The sequence below is a fragment of the Pungitius pungitius genome, chromosome 1 (genome assembly GCF_949316345.1).
Source record: "Pungitius pungitius chromosome 1, fPunPun2.1, whole genome shotgun sequence".
Lineage (NCBI taxonomy): Eukaryota > Metazoa > Chordata > Actinopteri > Perciformes > Gasterosteidae > Pungitius > Pungitius pungitius.
In genome coordinates, this window is record NC_084900.1 from 21,958,387 (window position 1) to 21,978,005 (window position 19,619).

A 19,619-nucleotide genomic window follows, 5' to 3' on the forward strand; every position below is an offset into this window, starting at 1 on the left:
CGGAATGACGACATGCGGCTATACATGTCGTCACTGATCAAGTTTGGGAGGGGGCCAGAGAAAACTACGGTGTCCGACATTGTTTTAGCGTATGTACACACCGATTCCACGTTAACTTTTGTGACTTCCGAGTGGCGTAACCGGGAGTCATTACCGCCGACATGTATTACAATCTTACTGTATTTACGTTTATCCTTAGCCAGCAGTTTAAGATAAGACTCAATGTCGCCCGCTCTGGCCCCGGGGATACAAGTGACTATGGCCCCTGGTTTCGCTAACTTCACGTTCCTCAGAATGGAGCTACCTATAACCAGAGTTGGCTTCTCAGCGGGTGTGTCGCTGAGTGGGGAGAAGCGGTTTGAAACGTGAAGTGGTTGGTGGTTAACCGTGTGCTTCGACTTAGACTTATGCTTATTCCGGACAGTCACCCAGCCTCCCGGCCGCTCGGGGGTTGCCGGGGGACGGTTAGCAGGAGCAAACGATACGAAATACTAAAATGAATTGAAAAGCAAAAACATAAATAGTCAACCCTTCAATGGTGTTCAATATCAGTGTATTTTGTCAATTGGATTTTTCCAATAGAAATTTCCATCGAATACTATTGTATCTTAATATATATTATTAAAATGCCAAATATAGTGGCACAACCAACCCCTAATAAGCCAGTGTTTTGCTCCGGGTACATGGTGCAAGGTAAGAGCGTGGGCACTTAGTCCAAAAAAACTCCAGGCTTGTGCCATGATATAAATAGCTTTTAATATGACATCCTCCTCTAGAATGAGGGGGAATAACAATGACCACATGACGCATCAACGCAAGGGGCAGAATTACCTGTAATGCAGTTATTTTTAATACTGGGAGGCCAGAAAGAGTCTGAATATATTAAATCAATGTAAAAGATTTTCCAAAGAAAAGACAGCAGCATCACTTGTTTCAGTAAATAAGGAAACTAAGGGACCACAGGCATCTGTCAAGGCCATTTCCAAGTACAACATAAAATCTGCCCATTATTTTATTTGTGGCACCGCTCTATCAGCCTAAAAATTGGGCTAGTAGTGTTTTCTGGAGACAAAACCAAAACAAGCATTACCTCAGAGGTAATAATATTGGAATGTTTTGACAATAAGCTGAGAGGATAGATATGTTTGCCATAGATATTGAAAACCTTTGACTGAGGTCATTCAAACTAACTGGAACTCCCTGGATTTTAAAGTATTTCTATGATGCTTACGGTCCTATGAAGCTGGTTATCAACTCTGGAAATAAACCCATGGATGTGAGCGCGTTCACAAAAAGGGTTTTTTCTTGAATAACCCTGACCCTTCTTGTAAAACAAAATCTTTTTTTCCCCTTCACCCATTACCATGAATGGCATTTAAGTGTCTTCTTGTGATCAATTATTCATATCACAGCATTGTGCCTGCTGCACAATTAAAATACAGATATCTAAATATCTCTCTGAGGCAGGAATTCAAAATTCCTAACTAGGACTTATTTGGGCTTTTTTACTGATCTCTTAATGTGTGTGTCCACTTTACACTTTGAACTGTGGTTTAGGAATTCAGGCACTTAGGAAATTACCTTATAATTTGAAGCCCAGTATAAAAGTTAATAGTCAAGTATAGCAAGATTTGCTCCGTAGTTGAAAGGAGGGCAGAGTGGGGGTCATTTCTGGTTTGATGAGAATCAAGTAGCGCTGGCAAGGAAAGGTTCTGTTAATTATTGCCACTGTGACACCGCGGTGAAGAAATGGTGGTTCGAATCAGGCAACTATCCGACTTAAAGCATATGGAAATCCATCCGGAGCCGTTACACCATTGAGGATTGTATGTTTAAAGATGACTGAATACTGTCCTTCCAGTTTTGTTTAAAAGGATCAGTCTCTCCTGAAAATTCCAGCATCAGACTTGAAAATTGTTTGTGTATGCAATGTATAATGATTCCTTAGCCTCTGCTCAAATCTGTTAATAAGTACCAACAAGTTTAACCTGTTCGTGGAGCTAAAGGAGAACTGGTCATCAGAAGCTGTGTGTGCAAAATGTGCCATCCCAGAGAGTGCTGGAGGCACCATCTTAACAATCAAGGGATTACAAAAGTCAGTTGAATTCATCATGTGGGGACTAGGAATGTCTGGACTAACCTGTAAGATTATATAATAACAGTTGTTGAGTTCATTATGGACCAAAATGCTGGACCAACAGACACACCAACTGATAAGTGCCATATCTTTAGCCGTAATGCAAACATAGCTGAAACACGGCTTAATTTCAAAGGGGTACGGCCTTCAGCATTTGCAAACAATAGTATTAATCTTGAAGTTTAATTTTCCAACCGCTACTTTCTAGATTTAAAGTTTTTTTTCTAGTTAACAATCTCTGATAATTATAGATTGTAAAACTCATCTGTGTTCGATTTAACACGCGGAGAGCTAATAACCATGGCAGCATCACTAATGGACAAGCAAACTAAGGGATCTGTACCTTCCAATATGGATCCTGAATGGTCACAAGCAAACCAACGAGATCAGGGATCTGATGGATATATATTTGTTTCTTTTTTCTTTTGTGCTGATTCAATCTGTGATCCGATCGATGGACTTGATTCATGATACTATACAAGCTGTGTGCTATATATTCCATTGCACTACAACTGAAGTATATATAATCTATGTTTCTTTAACACAAGCAGAATGGGAATGGACGCCTTGATAATGGCACTATATATTAAGAAGAACAGCTTTATTCTCATTGATCTCAAACCCTCTTTAAAATTACAATAAGGTATCTATCATATAACAAGGTGTAGGGTAGGGTAACGGCACTTTGAGTGGAATAGAAAAGTGCTATACAAATAGAGTCAAGTTACAATTTAGAGCTTAAGGGGTTTCTAACACAAATAATCAACCTTTTTTTTTACAAATTGTCATCTGACTTGTAGCGCAACGGAAAGCCAGGTAGTTCAAGATGGAGGAAGCTATTCTGTCTTGTTCGAAACCGTTTATTTTTTGTACTTTTTTATCAAAGAACTTGCTCCCTGTGCGTCACTGTGTGTGCTACACATCCTTCTACAAGTCTGAATAAAATACACGATCCCGTTGTTTCACTTGAGAAACATCTCTCTGCACCTTTCCATTTGGATGCTAATCCACCAGTGCAGATGTGTTCTTTCCTCCATCTCTTCTGTCTCCGGTCGCTGCTGCTGCTCTGCACGTCACACTGATCTCATCTCCTGTAAAGCCGCCGTAAGAATGATTGGGAGTAACTGCAATGAGCTGGTCTGTCTTAATTTGGTAGCCGAAGTCGAGCACGCTTCCTGTGTATTCAGCAACAGAATGAGGACAGGTTGTTTGTGTTTCTTTGTTTTGTCAAGCCACAGAAAGAACTACTGCCAATGCTAGAAGGCCCAGTCGTTCCCATTGAAAGCTTAAACATTTCAGGTTTGGCCTTACTAGTGGAGGATTTACTGTGTCATCAATGCTAGCAGGTAAACCTAATCAGACAATACTGCCCTCGCACTCGTGTGAATAGCATCGATGTCAGTGAGATGCCGATGATGATGATGATTTGAGAAAAAGAAAAGCTAGTTGTATTGTTGTGCCCAGGCTTGTTCTTGTTTGTCCAGCACAATGTGGCAGACATGAATTAAAAGTGACAGCTTTGGTAACGCTCTGTCGTGGCTGCATTCATCTTCCCCTTTTCCCTCCACGGCTCCCTCTCTCTCTCTCTCTCTCCTGGAGTTACACATCTTCTGATCAGATGCCGTCGTGTTGCCTGAGCTGAGCTGGCTGGTGACAAGGCTGTGACACGGCAGGCCGCCGGCAGCAGGCTTCGCCTCGCGCAGTTCAAAGGCAGTGACAACGCCGCATCGTTAGCCGCCATTGTTTGAGTGTCACCGCGGGCAAAGACAGGCGGCGCGTCTCCTCTGACTCGCTGATGATCACTGCCTTGCTTTCTTGTTCATATCAGAAACATTAATATCTAAACCAAGAGGAGTTTGTAGGCGGCAAAGTGACCATCCCTGTGATGAGTCTCTTGGGACGGTTTTGAAGGTATCGGTTAGAGATATTCCTGTCTTTCACACATTACACTTGAGGTATCGTGAGTTCAGTTTATGGTGGTTTGAGCACGTGATGCATGTGATTAGAATTACCAGGGGAGCTCATGTGATTTTGAAAATACCCCCCCCCTCTCATTGTCTTGCTGTCCAATGTTATGCAACAATGGCCATGTCAAATTCCATGTATGTCTAACATATTTTGGCAATACAAAACATCTTTAACATTGTTCATTCTGTACACATGCCATCCATTGCACTCCATACCATACCGTGTGCGGAATCCCTTTTCTCTCGTTCTCCTTGAGGCTTTTTCTCACCATTGAAAGGTTTCTCCGGGAGTTTGGTGTGTCGAGTGCGAGTTCTGGGACAGAGAATGTCTCATGTGTAAAAATTTGAGGGCCCTGTGAGGCAAATGTGTGATATTAGTCTGTACAATTTGAGTTGGATATTATGTTTATGAAATTGGTAATGTGATGTGATCACATATGATATGTTACGATTAGTATGCAGTGTTTTTTATCCTCATGGTATGGTGTGAATGGGTCTCCATAGTTGTGTTGCAATGCTAGCCTCTTGAATTGCAACCCAAAATAGTTTCAAGATTTTCATTAAGAATTTTAAAAATCAGTATATGAAATGACGCACAGAACCAAGGTTAACACATTACCTCCATATCATAATCATAGGTCATTTGCCCTTGATATACTTGACAAATTACGGATATATCATAAATGCGCCGCAGATCACAATACGTTATTTCTTAGGGTTTTTGTGATTTTTAGAAATGATCAAGGTTGTTTATGTGAAAAGGCTTAGGGTTAGGGGCTGTTTACCTGGATTGAAAGGGTATGATAAGCATGTGATTCCAAGTCTGGCTGGAGTAATCAATGCAAGAAGTACGGGTCAAGAAGTACTCGTACAGAATTATAATCTCATGATGAACTTGACTGCTTAATCAGTAAACAATGATCTCTTGTTGCAGACCACTGTGTCAACCTTATTGTAAGGAAATCATCACTTTTAATTTAGTTGAAGGATATTATGGATGTGCCCATGTCGCCTTGTTGTACATTAATTTATCTGCCACATAGTCACTAAAGTCCAGTAGCTGTCTGTTAGACATCTCACCTGTACGATGAAATACACTTCCTGCATTGTGTACGCAGCAGTCCGTATTAATGTAAGACATTCAAAACAGATGACATCAATAAACTACAAAGTAAGCGGTTGTGTGAGATGATTTTTCTCAGCAGCACCAGTAATGTTTAATAGTGCCCAGCATGAGGAGCATTGAAATGTCTAAGAATCACTTGCTCAAAATGAAATTTGACCCCTGGAGATGGCAGCAAGCAGTTTAGGGCCCCTACACCGCCTCCGCCTTATTAAAATGATAAATGGTTTGACAGCCACCGTGGCCCATATCAGATTAGTCCTGCATAGAGTGGTGTTGACCGCGTGGCGCTGCTTTAGCTCCACATATCTCCATATGGTATATGAGCAGGTTATTCCAACAGGGTGAACATGTGATGAGGATCGTCAGTACAAAACTCCTACGTCATCATGCAAGGGGTCCTTCTTTCTGAAAATGTATAGTTAATATGGCTCTTTGTTTAACCTGAGGGTTGGTGCTATGTTTTTTAACCTGGCCACTCAACTAAGATAGGTAGTGCTTGGTGCCAAGCTACTATGTGATAGCTCTGGTTTAGAATAGTTTGAGGCTCTAGTTGAAGCAACCGCAGTAGCTTAGTCTAGTTTGTGTGTGAGACAGAGGTACTTTGTTTTTAGCTGCGGCCTTCTTGTGTTGGGTTAAAATGACCGCTTGGTGTTGGCTGTGTACTTTTTTTCTTTTACTCGTCCTCTTCTCTTTCTGTGGAAATGAAGCAAAGCCACACAGAGGATGACCATGATCAGTGGCTATCTGAGAATGGTACACCTAAGGCAGGCGGATCATATGACCCTTTTGAACTGCTGTCTAATGTCCCTCTTTAAGAATAGCTACATGTGCAAAGATAGGTATCTGCTTTTTGGGATAACCTTTTTTGTGCCTGTACTGTGTGGGTAGCTCGGGCTCCGGACAGAGGCACGGGACACCAGGGTGACGGGTTTTAAATACACTTTTATTGCGTCCTGTTTCAAACAACGCGCCGGCGTTCAGCTCGCTCGTACTCCCGCGCTCCTTTGCTCGCCGCCTCCCTGTATTATATCTCGGGCAGAGCACACACACACATTAGTTAATTATTGGCAGCTGGTTCTAACTGCCCTCACCTGGCACGGTTCCCCGAGCCACTCCCCCTCTCTCCCCCCTGCAGCCGAGCCGAAACCACGCCCGCCACCACAGTGCCGTCATCGCAGACATTACAAGTCACAAGCAATGTTTCACTCTGATGAGTCAATTAGGGAACACAAGCACACACAGAGCATAGGCACCAAATCAAAAACAGACCGCTGCCTTATGAGACCGTTACAGGTAGCGATTCGGGAGAGAACAAATTATCCTCCATTATAGTGATGTGTTCCTTGACAGTGGGCCATTAGTGGAGGATGGCATGCTGTTATGAATTAATTGGCTGCCAGCTTTATTTGCTCATGGGGTGTCTGAGTCATTTGTCAGAAAATGTAAGTCTTGCCCGCACTCATCAGGATTATATGTCATCACTCTGTCCATCTAGATTAACTTTTCATCATGAATTGAATCAAGTGTCTAATCTCTGTTTGAAGAGCCATTGTGTTGAAATGATTATTAATCGAAAGGATCATTCCAAAATCCCTCAGTTTGAGAGCGCTGACACACTAAGCCCACAGCCGAATGCCTGGAAGCCATCAGTCCAAGCATCAGCCACAGCTGTTCCAGTGTCTATGTCAGAGGTGTCCACACTTTTCGGCCCCTGAACTACTTTTCAATCAATTTAACTAAGTCATGGCGATCTACCCAAAAGAGAAGACAACCTATGTTTCAGAAAATGAAATGTTTTGAAAGTGAAGGATGATTACACGGCACTTCAATCCAATAATTAAGCCTGGACGGACTGTCTTTAAGAGAGGAGGGTGGGCTAGAACAGCTGGATTTTTAGTCGAGTGGGCTGCTCCTGTCACGGATACTCCTGTCAATTTGGCCAAGGATGCTAGAAAAAGGCTCAAAAGGGAATTTTGCCATCTGCTTCATTCCTATCACACAGTGTCTGATATTGACTTGTTGAGTTGCCTGTCAGAAACTGGCGAAACAAACGAAGAATACCTCCCAAAAGGTTCTTGTTTTTACATAGACAAAATACTACAAATATCTCACTGTAACGATCGGTGCAGCTGTATAACACAAAAAGATCGTTTCATATCTGCTTTTGCTATATGTAGATCAACGAATGGAAATGGTGTCACACCTGTATCTGAAGATCGGCAGAAAAGAATATGAAACATCTGCCATTGCAGTCTAAGTGGAAATACAGTCATAATATACCTTCTTGAGAATGTACCCACAGTGTTGCAACAATGACGTGTTAAAAGGGCAAATTTGCACATCAGAAGCACACAAGAGTCGTTGGACAACTCATTGTATATTAGTCTACAGATGTTGCTATAAAGTCACTTCTCCATACAAGGATTCCTAAACATTTTGGCGCTTTTTCTACTGCCTAACATTATTGCATTGCTCCAGTATTTTCAAAGAATACAAAAATGTTCACGTCCATTGTGTAGTGATCAAATGGACATTAGCCAAGCAAAATATTACTTATTGTAAGTAAGTCAAAAATGACATTTTGTGTTGTTCGGGGAACGACATTGGAACTTTTTTGTATTTACATAAAAGCCCCAGTGGCCTAATGGACAAGGCACTGGCCTCCTAAGCCAGGGATTGTGGGTTCGAGTCCCATCTGGGGTGATTTACAGCAGAGTGGCGCAGCGGAAGCGTGCTGGGCCCATAACCCAGAGGTCGATGGATCGAAACCATCCTCTGCTAACTGACTTTTTACCACTCACTCACTGCATTCTAACATGGTTGGTGAAATCATCCACAGGTTCTTAAATCAATGTGCGGCTGTTCGACATTTGTGCTTTGCGTTAAAACGTTTTTAGTTTAAAACTAGTTGAAATCAAGAATCGTAACTTTGAGTCACAACCTATGATCCATAGCAGAGTGGCGCAGCGGGAGCGTGCTGGGCCCATAACCCAGAGGTCGGTGGATCGAAACCATCCTCTGCTAACAGACGGTTGGTTTATCCATAACTGCCATTGCAGTATAAGTGGAAATACAGTCATAATACACCGTCTTGAGAATGTACCCACAGTGTTGCAACAATGACGTGTTAAAAGGGCAAATTTGCACATCAGAAGCACACAAGAGTCGTTGGACAACTCATTGTATATTAGTCTACAGATGTTGCTATAAAGTCACTTCTCCATACAAGGATTCCTAAACATTTTGGCGCTTTTTCTACTGCCTAACATTATTGCATTGCTCCAGTATTTTCAAAGAATACAAAAATGTTCACGTCCATTGTGTAGTGATCAAATGCACATTAGCCAAGCAAAATATTACTTATTGTAAGTAAGTCAAAAATGACATTTTGTGTTGTTCGGGGAACGACATTGGAACTTTTTTGTATTTACATAAAAGCCCCAGTGGCCTAATGGACAAGGCACTGGCCTCCTAAGCCAGGGATTGTGGGTTCGAGTCCCATCTGGGGTGATTTACAGCAGAGTGGCGCAGCGGAAGCGTGCTGGGCCCATAACCCAGAGGTCGATGGATCGAAACCATCCTCTGCTAACTGCCTTTTTACCACTCACTCACTGCATTCTAACATGGTTGGTAAAATCATCCACAGGTTCTTAAATCAATGTGCGGCTGTTCGACATTGGTGCTTTGCGTTGAAACGTTTTTAGTTTAAAACTAGTTGAAATCAAGAATCGTAACTTTGAGTCACAACCTATGATCCATAGCAGAGTGGCGCAGCGGGAGCGTGCTGGGCCCATAACCCAGAGGTCGGTGGATCGAAACCATCCTCTGCTAACTGACTTTTTACCACTCACTCACTGCATTCTAACATGGTTGGTGAAATCATCCACAGGTTCTTAAATCAATGTGCGGCTGTTCGACATTTGTGCTTTGCGTTAAAACATTTTTAGTTTAAAACTAGTTGAAATCAAGAATCGTAACTTTGAGTCACAACCTATGATCCATAGCAGAGTGGCGCAGCGGGAGCGTGCTGGGCCCATAACCCAGAGGTCGGTGGATCGAAACCATCCTCTGCTAACTGACTTTTTACCACTCACTCAATGCATTCTAACATGGTTGGTGAAATCATCCACAGGTTCTTAAATCAATGTGCGGCTGTTCGACATTGGTGCTTTGCGTTAAAACGTTTTTAGTTTAAAACTAGTTGAAATCAAGAATCGTAACTTTGAGTCACAACCTATGATCCATAGCAGAGTGGCGCAGCTGGAGCGTGCTGGGCCCATAACCCAGAGGTCGGTGGATCGAAACCATCCTCTGCTAACTGACTTTTTACCACTCACTCACTGCATTCTAACATGGTTGGTGAAATCATCCACAGGTTCTTAAATCAATGTGCGGCTGTTCGACATTTGTGCTTTGCGTTAAAACATTTTTAGTTTAAAACTAGTTGAAATCAAGAATCGTAACTTTGAGTCACAACCTATGATCCATAGCAGAGTGGCGCAGCGGGAGCGTGCTGGGCCCATAACCCAGAGGTCGGTGGATCGAAACCATCCTCTGCTAACAGACGGTTGGTTTTTCCATAACTGCCATTGCGGTATAAGTGGAAATACAGTCATAATACACCGTCTTGAGAATGTACCCACAGTGTTGCAACAATGACGTGTTAAAAGGGCAAATTTGCACATCAGAAGCACACAAGAGTCGTTGGACAACTCATTGTATATTAGTCTACAGATGTTGCTATAAAGTCACTTCTCCATACAAGGATTCCTAAACATTTTGGCGCTTTTTCTACTGCCTAACATTATTGCATTGCTCCAGTATTTTCAAAGAATACAAAAATGTTCACGTCCATTGTGTAGTGATCAAATGCACTTTAGCCAAGCAAAATATTACTTATTGTAAGTAAGTCAAAAATGACATTTTGTGTTGTTCGGGGAACGACATTGGAACTTTTTTGTATTTACATAAAAGCCCCAGTGGCCTAATGGACAAGGCACTGGCCTCCTAAGCCAGGGATTGTGGGTTCGAGTCCCATCTGGGGTGATTTACAGCAGAGTGGCGCAGCGGAAGCGTGCTGGGCCCATAACCCAGAGGTCGATGGATCGAAACCATCCTCTGCTAACTGACATTTTACCACTCACTCACTGCATTCTAACATGGTTGGTAAAATCATCCACAGGTTCTTAAATCAATGTGCGGCTGTTCGACATTGGTGCTTTGCGTTAAAACGTTTTTAGTTTAAAACTAGTTGAAATCAAGAATCGTAACTTTGAGTCACAACCTATGATCCATAGCAGAGTGGCGCAGCGGAAGCGTGCTGGGCCCATAACCCAGAGGTCGATGGATCGAAACCATCCTCTGCTAACTGACTTTTTACCACTCACTCACTGCATTCTAACATGGTTGGTGAAATCATCCACAGGTTCTTATATCAATGTGCGGCTGTTCGACATTTGTGCTTTGCGTTAAAACATTTTTAGTTTAAAACTAGTTGAAATCAAGAATCGTAACTTTGAGTCACAACCTATGTTCCATAGCAGAGTGGCGCAGCGGGAGCGTGCTGGGCCCATAACCCAGAGGTCGGTGGATCGAAACCATCCTCTGCTAACAGAGGGTTGGTTTTTCCATAACTGCCATTGCAGTATAAGTGGAAATACAGTCATAATACACCGTCTTGAGAATGTACCCACAGTGTTGCAACAATGACGTGTTAAAAGGGCAAATTTGCACATCAGAAGCACACAAGAGTCGTTGGACAACTCATTGTATATTAGTCTACAGATGTTGCTATAAAGTCACTTCTCCATACAAGGATTCCTAAACATTTTGGCGCTTTTTCTACTGCCTAACATTATTGCATTGCTCCAGTATTTTCAAAGAATACAAAAATGTTCACGTCCATTGTGTAGTGATCAAATGCACATTAGCCAAGCAAAATATTACTTATTGTAAGTAAGTCAAAAATGACATTTTGTGTTGTTCGGGGAACGACATTGGAACTTTTTTGTATTTACATAAAAGCCCCAGTGGCCTAATGGACAAGGCACTGGCCTCCTAAGCCAGGGATTGTGGGTTCGAGTCCCATCTGGGGTGATTTACAGCAGAGTGGCGCAGCGGAAGCGTGCTGGGCCCATAACCCAGAGGTCGATGGATCGAAACCATCCTCTGCTAACTGACTTTTTACCACTCACTCACTGCATTCTAACATGGTTGGTGAAATCATCCACAGGTTCTTAAATCAATGTGCGGCTGTTCGACATTTGTGCTTTGCGTTAAAACATTTTTAGTTTAAAACTAGTTGAAATCAAGAATCGTAACTTTGAGTCACGACCTATGATCCATAGCAGAGTGGCGCAGCGGGAGCGTGCTGGGCCCATAACCCAGAGGTCGGTGGATCGAAACCATCCTCTGCTAACTGACTTTTTACCACTCACTCACTGCATTCTAACATGGTTGGTGAAATCATCCACAGGTTCTTAAATCAATGTGCGGCTGTTCGACATTGGTGCTTTGCGTTAAAACTTTTTAGTTTAAAACTATTTGAAATCAAGAATCGTAACTTTGAGTCACAACCTATGATCCATAGCAGAGTGGCGCAGCTGGAGCGTGCTGGGCCCATAACCCAGAGGTCGGTGGATCGAAACCATCCTCTGCTAACTGACTTTTTACCACTCACTCACTGCATTCTAACATGGTTGGTGAAATCATCCACAGGTTCTTAAATCAATGTGCGGCTGTTCGACATTTGTGCTTTGCGTTAAAACATTTTTAGTTTAAAACTAGTTGAAATCAAGAATCGTAACTTTGAGTCACAACCTATGATCCATAGCAGAGTGGCGCAGCGGGAGCGTGCTGGGCCCATAACCCAGAGGTCGGTGGATCGAAACCATCCTCTGCTAACAGACGGTTGGTTTTTCCATAACTGCCATTGCGGTATAAGTGGAAATACAGTCATAATACACCGTCTTGAGAATGTACCCACAGTGTTGCAACAATGACGTGTTAAAAGGGCAAATTTGCACATCAGAAGCACACAAGAGTCGTTGGACAACTCATTGTATATTAGTCTACAGATGTTGCTATAAAGTCACTTCTCCATACAAGGATTCCTAAACATTTTGGCGCTTTTTCTACTGCCTAACATTATTGCATTGCTCCAGTATTTTCAAAGAATACAAAAATGTTCACGTCCATTGTGTAGTGATCAAATGCACATTAGCCAAGCAAAATATTACTTATTGTAAGTAAGTCAAAAATGACATTTTGTGTTGTTCGGGGAACGACATTGGAACTTTTTTGTATTTACATAAAAGCCCCAGTGGCCTAATGGACAAGGCACTGGCCTCCTAAGCCAGGGATTGTGGGTTCGAGTCCCATCTGGGGTGATTTACAGCAGAGTGGCGCAGCGGAAGCGTGCTGGGCCCATAACCCAGAGGTCGATGGATCGAAACCATCCTCTGCTAACTGACATTTTACCACTCACTCACTGCATTCTAACATGGTTGGTAAAATCATCCACAGGTTCTTAAATCAATGTGCGGCTGTTCGACATTGGTGCTTTGCGTTAAAACGTTTTTAGTTTAAAACTAGTTGAAATCAAGAATCGTAACTTTGAGTCACAACCTATGATCCATAGCAGAGTGGCGCAGCGGAAGCGTGCTGGGCCCATAACCCAGAGGTCGATGGATCGAAACCATCCTCTGCTAACTGACTTTTTACCACTCACTCACTGCATTCTAACATGGTTGGTGAAATCATCCACAGGTTCTTAAATCAATGTGCGGCTGTTCGACATTTGTGCTTTGCGTTAAAACATTTTTAGTTTAAAACTAGTTGAAATCAAGAATCGTAACTTTGAGTCACAACCTATGTTCCATAGCAGAGTGGCGCAGCGGGAGCGTGCTGGGCCCATAACCCAGAGGTCGGTGGATCGAAACCATCCTCTGCTAACAGAGGGTTGGTTTTTCCATAACTGCCATTGCAGTATAAGTGGAAATACAGTCATAATACACCGTCTTGAGAATGTACCCACAGTGTTGCAACAATGACGTGTTAAAAGGGCAAATTTGCACATCAGAAGCACACAAGAGTCGTTGGACAACTCATTGTATATTAGTCTACAGATGTTGCTATAAAGTCACTTCTCCATACAAGGATTCCTAAACATTTTGGCGCTTTTTCTACTGCCTAACATTATTGCATTGCTCCAGTATTTTCAAAGAATACAAAAATGTTCACGTCCATTGTGTAGTGATCAAATGCACATTAGCCAAGCAAAATATTACTTATTGTAAGTAAGTCAAAAATGACATTTTGTGTTGTTCGGGGAACGACATTGGAACTTTTTTGTATTTACATAAAAGCCCCAGTGGCCTAATGGACAAGGCACTGGCCTCCTAAGCCAGGGATTGTGGGTTCGAGTCCCATCTGGGGTGATTTACAGCAGAGTGGCGCAGCGGAAGCGTGCTGGGCCCATAACCCAGAGGTCGATGGATCGAAACCATCCTCTGCTAACTGACTTTTTACCACTCACTCACTGCATTCTAACATGGTTGGTGAAATCATCCACAGGTTCTTAAATCAATGTGCGGCTGTTCGACATTTGTGCTTTGCGTTAAAACATTTTTAGTTTAAAACTAGTTGAAATCAAGAATCGTAACTTTGAGTCACGACCTATGATCCATAGCAGAGTGGCGCAGCGGGAGCGTGCTGGGCCCATAACCCAGAGGTCGGTGGATCGAAACCATCCTCTGCTAACTGACTTTTTACCACTCACTCACTGCATTCTAACATGGTTGGTGAAATCATCCACAGGTTCTTAAATCAATGTGCGGCTGTTCGACATTGGTGCTTTGCGTTAAAACTTTTTAGTTTAAAACTATTTGAAATCAAGAATCGTAACTTTGAGTCACAACCTATGATCCATAGCAGAGTGGCGCAGCTGGAGCGTGCTGGGCCCATAACCCAGAGGTCGGTGGATCGAAACCATCCTCTGCTAACTGACTTTTTACCACTCACTCACTGCATTCTAACATGGTTGGTGAAATCATCCACAGGTTCTTAAATCAATGTGCGGCTGTTCGACATTTGTGCTTTGCGTTAAAACATTTTTAGTTTAAAACTAGTTGAAATCAAGAATCGTAACTTTGAGTCACGACCTATGATCCATAGCAGAGTGGCGCAGCGGGAGCGTGCTGGGCCCATAACCCAGAGGTCAGTGGATCGAAACCATCCTCTGCTAACTGACTTTTTACCACTCACTCACTGCATTCTAACATGGTTGGTGAAATCATCCACAGGTTCTTAAATCAATGTGCGGCTGTTCGACATTGGTGCTTTGCGTTAAAACTTTTTAGTTTAAAACTAGTTGAAATCAAGAATCGTAACTTTGAGTCACAACCTATGATCCATAGCAGAGTGGCGCAGCTGGAGCGTGCTGGGCCCATAACCCAGAGGTCGGTGGATCGAAACCATCCTCTGCTAACTGACATTTTACCACTCACTCACTGCATTCTAACATGGTTGGTAAAATCATCCACAGGTTCTTAAATCAATGTGCGGCTGTTCGACATTTGTGCTTTGCGTTAAAACATTTTTAGTTTAAAACTAGTTGAAATCAAGAATCGTAACTTTGAGTCACGACCTATGATCCATAGCACAGTGGTGCAGCGGAAGCGTGCTGGGCCCATAACCCAGAGGTCGGTGGATCGAAACCATCCTCTGCTAACAGACGGTTGGTTTTTCCATAACTGCCATTGCAGTATAAGTGGAAATACAGTCATAATACACCGTCTTGAGAATGTACCCACAGTGTTGCAACAATGACGTGTTAAAAGGGCAAATTTGCACATCAGAAGCACACAAGAGTCGTTGGACAACTCATTGTATATTAGTCTACAGATGTTGCTATAAAGTCACTTCTCCATACAAGGATTCCTAAACATTTTGGCGCTTTTTCTACTGCCTAACATTATTGCATTGCTCCAGTATTTTCAAAGAATACAAAAATGTTCACGTCCATTGTGTAGTGATCGAATGCACATTAGCCAAGCAAAATATTACTTATTGTAAGTAAGTCAAAAATGACATTTTGTGTTGTTCGGGGAACGACATTGGAACTTTTTTGTATTTACATAAAAGCCCCAGTGGCCTAATGGACAAGGCACTGGCCTCCTAAGCCAGCGATTGTGGGTTCGAGTCCCATCTGGGGTGATTTACAGCAGAGTGGCGCAGCGGAAGCGTGCTGAGCCCATAACCCAGAGGTCGATGGATCGAAACCATCCTCTGCTAACTGACTTTTTACCACTCACTCACTGCATTCTAACATGGTTGGTAAAATCATCCACAGGTTCTTAAATCAATGTGCGGCTGTTCGACATTGGTGCTTTGCGTTAAAACGTTTTTAGTTTAAAACTAGTTGAAATCAAGAATCGTAACTTTGAGTCACAACCTATGATCCATAGCAGAGTGGCGCAGCGGGAGCGTGCTGGGCCCATAACCCAGAGGTCGGTGGATCGAAACCATCCTCTGCTAACTGACTTTTTACCACTCACTCACTGCATTCTAACATGGTTGGTGAAATCATCCACAGGTTCTTAAATCAATGTGCGGCTGTTCGACATTTGTGCTTTGCGTTAAAACATTTTTAGTTTAAAACTAGTTGAAATCAAGAATCGTAACTTTGAGTCACGACCTATGATCCATAGCACAGTGGCGCAGCGGGAGCGTGCTGGGCCCATAACCCAGACGTCGGTGGATCGAAACCATCCTCTGCTAACAGACGGTTGGTTTTTCCATAACTGCCATTGCAGTATAAGTGGAAATACAGTCATAATACACCGTCTTGAGAATGTACCCACAGTGTTGCAACAATGACGTGTTAAAAGGGCAAATTTGCACATCAGAAGCACACAAGAGTCGTTGGACAACTCATTGTATATTAGTCTACAGATGTTGCTATAAAGTCACTTCTCCATACAAGGATTCCTAAACATTTTGGCGCTTTTTCTACTGCCTAACATTATTGCATTGCTCCAGTATTTTCAAAGAATACAAAAATGTTCACGTCCATTGTGTAGTGATCAAATGCACATTAGCCAAGCAAAATATTACTTATTGTAAGTAAGTCAAAAATGACATTTTGTGTTGTTCGGGGAACGACATTGGAACTTTTTTGTATTTACATAAAAGCCCCAGTGGCCTAATGGACAAGGCACTGGCCTCCTAAGCCAGGGATTGTGGGTTCGAGTCCCATCTGGGGTGATTTACAGCAGAGAGGCGCAGCGGAAGCGTGCTGGGCCCATAACCCAGAGGTCGATGGATCGAAACCAGCCTCTGCTAACTGCCATTTTACCACTCACTCACTGCATTCTAACATGGTTGGTAAAATCATCCACAGGTTCTTAAATCAATGTGCGGCTGTTCGACATTGGTGCTTTGCGTTAAAACGTTTTTAGTTTAAAACTAGTTGAAATCAAGAATCGTAACTTTGAGTCACAACCTATGATCCATAGCAGAGTGGCGCAGCGGGAGCGTGCTGGGCCCATAACCCAGAGCTCGGTGGATCTAAACCATCCTCTGCTAACTGACTTTTTACCACTCACTCACTGCATTCTAACATGGTTGGTGAAATCATCCACAGGTTCTTAAATCAATGTGCGGCTGTTCGACATTTGTGCTTTGCGTTAAAACGTTTTTAGTTTAAAACTAGTTGAAATCAAGAATCGTAACTTTGAGTCACGACCTATGATCCATAGCAGAGTGGCGCAGCGGGAGCGTGCTGGGCCCATAACCCAGAGGTCGGTGGATCGAAACCATCCTCTGCTAACAGACGGTTGGTTTTTCCATAACTGCCATTGCAGTATAAGTGGAAATACAGTCATAATACACCGTCTTGAGAATGTACCCACAGTGTTGCAACAATGACGTGTTAAAAGGGCAAATTTGCACATCAGAAGCACACAAGAGTCGTTGGACAACTCATTGTATATTAGTCTACAGATGTTGCTATAAAGTCACTTCTCCATACAAGGATTCCTAAACATTTTGGCGCTTTTTCTACTGCCTAACATTATTGCATTGCTCCAGTATTTTCAAAGAATACAAAAATGTTCACGTCCATTGTGTAGTGATCAAATGCACATTAGCCAAGCAAAATATTACTTATTGTAAGTAAGTCAAAAATGACATTTTGTGTTGTTCGGGGAACGACATTGGAACTTTTTTGTATTTACATAAAAGCCCCAGTGGCCTAATGGACAAGGCACTGGCCTCCTAAGCCAGCGATTGTGGGTTCCAGTCCCATCTGGGGTGATTTACAGCAGAGTGGCGCAGCGGAAGCGTGCTGAGCCCATAACCCAGAGGTCGATGGATCGAAACCATCCTCTGCTAACTGACTTTTTACCACTCACTCACTGCATTCTAACATGGTTGGTAAAATCATCCACAGGTTCTTAAATCAATGTGCGGCTGTTCGACATTGGTGCTTTGCGTTAAAACGTTTTTAGTTTAAAACTAGTTGAAATCAAGAATCGTAACTTTGAGTCACAACCTATGATCCATAGCAGAGTGGCGCAGCGGGAGCGTGCTGGGCCCATAACCCAGAGGTCGGTGGATCGAAACCATCCTCTGCTAACTGACTTTTTACCACTCACTCACTGCATTCTAACATGGTTGGTGAAATCATCCACAGGTTCTTAAATCAATGTGCGGCTGTTCGACATTTGTGCTTTGCGTTAAAACATTTTTAGTTTAAAACTAGTTGAAATCAAGAATCGTAACTTTGAGTCACGACCTATGATCCATAGCACAGTGGCGCAGCGGGAGCGTGCTGGGCCCATAACCCAGACGTCGGTGGATCGAAACCATCCTCTGCTAACAGACGGTTGGTTTTTCCATAACTGCCATTGCAGTATAAGTGGAAATACAGTCATAATACACCGTCTTGAGAATGTACCCACAGTGTTGCAACAATGACGTGTTAAAAGGGCAAATTTGCACATCAGAAGCACACAAGAGTCGTTGGACAACTCATTGTATATTAGTCTACAGATGTTGCTATAAAGTCACTTCTCCATACAAGGATTCCTAAACATTTTGGCGCTTTTTCTACTGCCTAACATTATTGCATTGCTCCAGTATTTTCAAAGAATACAAAAATGTTCACGTCCATTGTGTAGTGATCAAATGCACATTAGCCAAGCAAAATATTACTTATTGTAAGTAAGTCAAAAATGACATTTTGTGTTGTTCGGGGAACGACATTGGAACTTTTTTGTATTTACATAAAAGCCCCAGTGGCCTAATGGACAAGGCACTGGCCTCCTAAGCCAGGGATTGTGGGTTCGAGTCCCATCTGGGGTGATTTACAGCAGAGAGGCGCAGCGGAAGCGTGCTGGGCCCATAACCCAGAGGTCGATGGATCGAAACCATCCTCTGCTAACTGCCATTTTACCACTCACTCACTGCATTCTAACATGGTTGGTAAAATCATCCACAGGTTCTTAAATCAATGTGCGGCTGTTCGACATTGGTGCTTTGCGTTAAAACGTTTTTAGTTTAAAACTAGTTGAAATCAAGAATCGTAACTTTGAGTCACAACCTATGATCCATAGCAGAGTGGCGCAGCGGGAGCGTGCTGGGCCCATAACCCAGAGCTCGGTGGATCTAAACCATCCTCTGCTAACTGACTTTTTACCACTCACTCACTGCATTCTAACATGGTTGGTGAAATCATCCACAGGTTCTTAAATCAATGTGCGGCTGTTCGACATTTGTGCTTTGCGTTAAAACGTTTTTAGTTTAAAACTAGTTGAAATCAAGAATCGTAACTTTGAGTCACGACCTATGATCCATAGCAGAGTGGCGCAGCGGGAGCGTGCTGGGCCCATAACCCAGAGGTCGGTGGATCGAAACCATCCTCTGCTAACAGACGGTTGGTTTTTCCATAACTGCCATTGCAGTATAAGTGGAAATACAGTCATAATACACCGTCTTGAGAATGTACCCACAGTGTTGCAACAATGACGTGTTAAAAGGGCAAATTTGCACATCAGAAGCACACAAGAGTCGTTGGACAACTCATTGTATATTAGTCTACAGATGTTGCTATAAAGTCACTTCTCCATACAAGGATTCCTAAACATTTTGGCGCTTTTTCTACTGCCTAACATTATTGCATTGCTCCAGTATTTTCAAAGAATACAAAAATGTTCACGTCCATTGTGTAGTGATCAAATGCACATTAGCCAAGCAAAATATTACTTATTGTAAGTAAGTCAAAAATGACATTTTGTGTTGTTCGGGGAACGACATTGGAACTTTTTTGTATTTACATAAAAGCCCCAGTGGCCTAATGGACAAGGCACTGGCCTCCTAAGCCAGCGAT

At 42.7% G+C, this 19,619-nt stretch overlaps 1 protein-coding gene and 11 non-coding genes across 12 annotated transcripts in view; 11 read left to right on the forward strand and 1 right to left on the reverse strand.

Annotated features, from left to right (window-relative positions):
* The window catches only part of LOC119222625 (kelch domain-containing protein 8B-like), a 293,155-nt gene that overhangs the window by 72,027 nt on the left and 201,509 nt on the right, over positions 1-19,619 (reverse strand). The window lies entirely within an intron of this gene.
* trnar-ccu (transfer RNA arginine (anticodon CCU)) lies at positions 7,861-7,933 on the forward strand. The gene has a single exon. It is a non-coding gene; the product is annotated as a tRNA-Arg (tRNA).
* trnar-ccu (transfer RNA arginine (anticodon CCU)) lies at positions 8,668-8,740 on the forward strand. The gene has a single exon. It is a non-coding gene; the product is annotated as a tRNA-Arg (tRNA).
* Positions 10,204-10,276, forward strand: trnar-ccu (transfer RNA arginine (anticodon CCU)). Its single transcript has one exon. It is a non-coding gene; the product is annotated as a tRNA-Arg (tRNA).
* Positions 11,254-11,326, forward strand: trnar-ccu (transfer RNA arginine (anticodon CCU)). The gene has a single exon. It is a non-coding gene; the product is annotated as a tRNA-Arg (tRNA).
* Positions 12,546-12,618, forward strand: trnar-ccu (transfer RNA arginine (anticodon CCU)). The gene has a single exon. It is a non-coding gene; the product is annotated as a tRNA-Arg (tRNA).
* Positions 13,596-13,668, forward strand: trnar-ccu (transfer RNA arginine (anticodon CCU)). The gene has a single exon. It is a non-coding gene; the product is annotated as a tRNA-Arg (tRNA).
* trnar-ccu (transfer RNA arginine (anticodon CCU)) lies at positions 15,373-15,445 on the forward strand. Its single transcript has one exon. It is a non-coding gene; the product is annotated as a tRNA-Arg (tRNA).
* trnar-ccu (transfer RNA arginine (anticodon CCU)) lies at positions 16,423-16,495 on the forward strand. The gene has a single exon. It is a non-coding gene; the product is annotated as a tRNA-Arg (tRNA).
* trnar-ccu (transfer RNA arginine (anticodon CCU)) lies at positions 17,473-17,545 on the forward strand. Its single transcript has one exon. It is a non-coding gene; the product is annotated as a tRNA-Arg (tRNA).
* On the forward strand, positions 18,523-18,595 carry trnar-ccu (transfer RNA arginine (anticodon CCU)). The gene has a single exon. It is a non-coding gene; the product is annotated as a tRNA-Arg (tRNA).
* Positions 19,573-19,619, forward strand: part of trnar-ccu (transfer RNA arginine (anticodon CCU)) — a 73-nt gene continuing 26 nt past the window's right edge. The window contains exon 1 of the tRNA in view: positions 19,573-19,619. This exon is cut by the window's right edge and continues 26 nt beyond it. This is a non-coding gene — a tRNA (tRNA-Arg).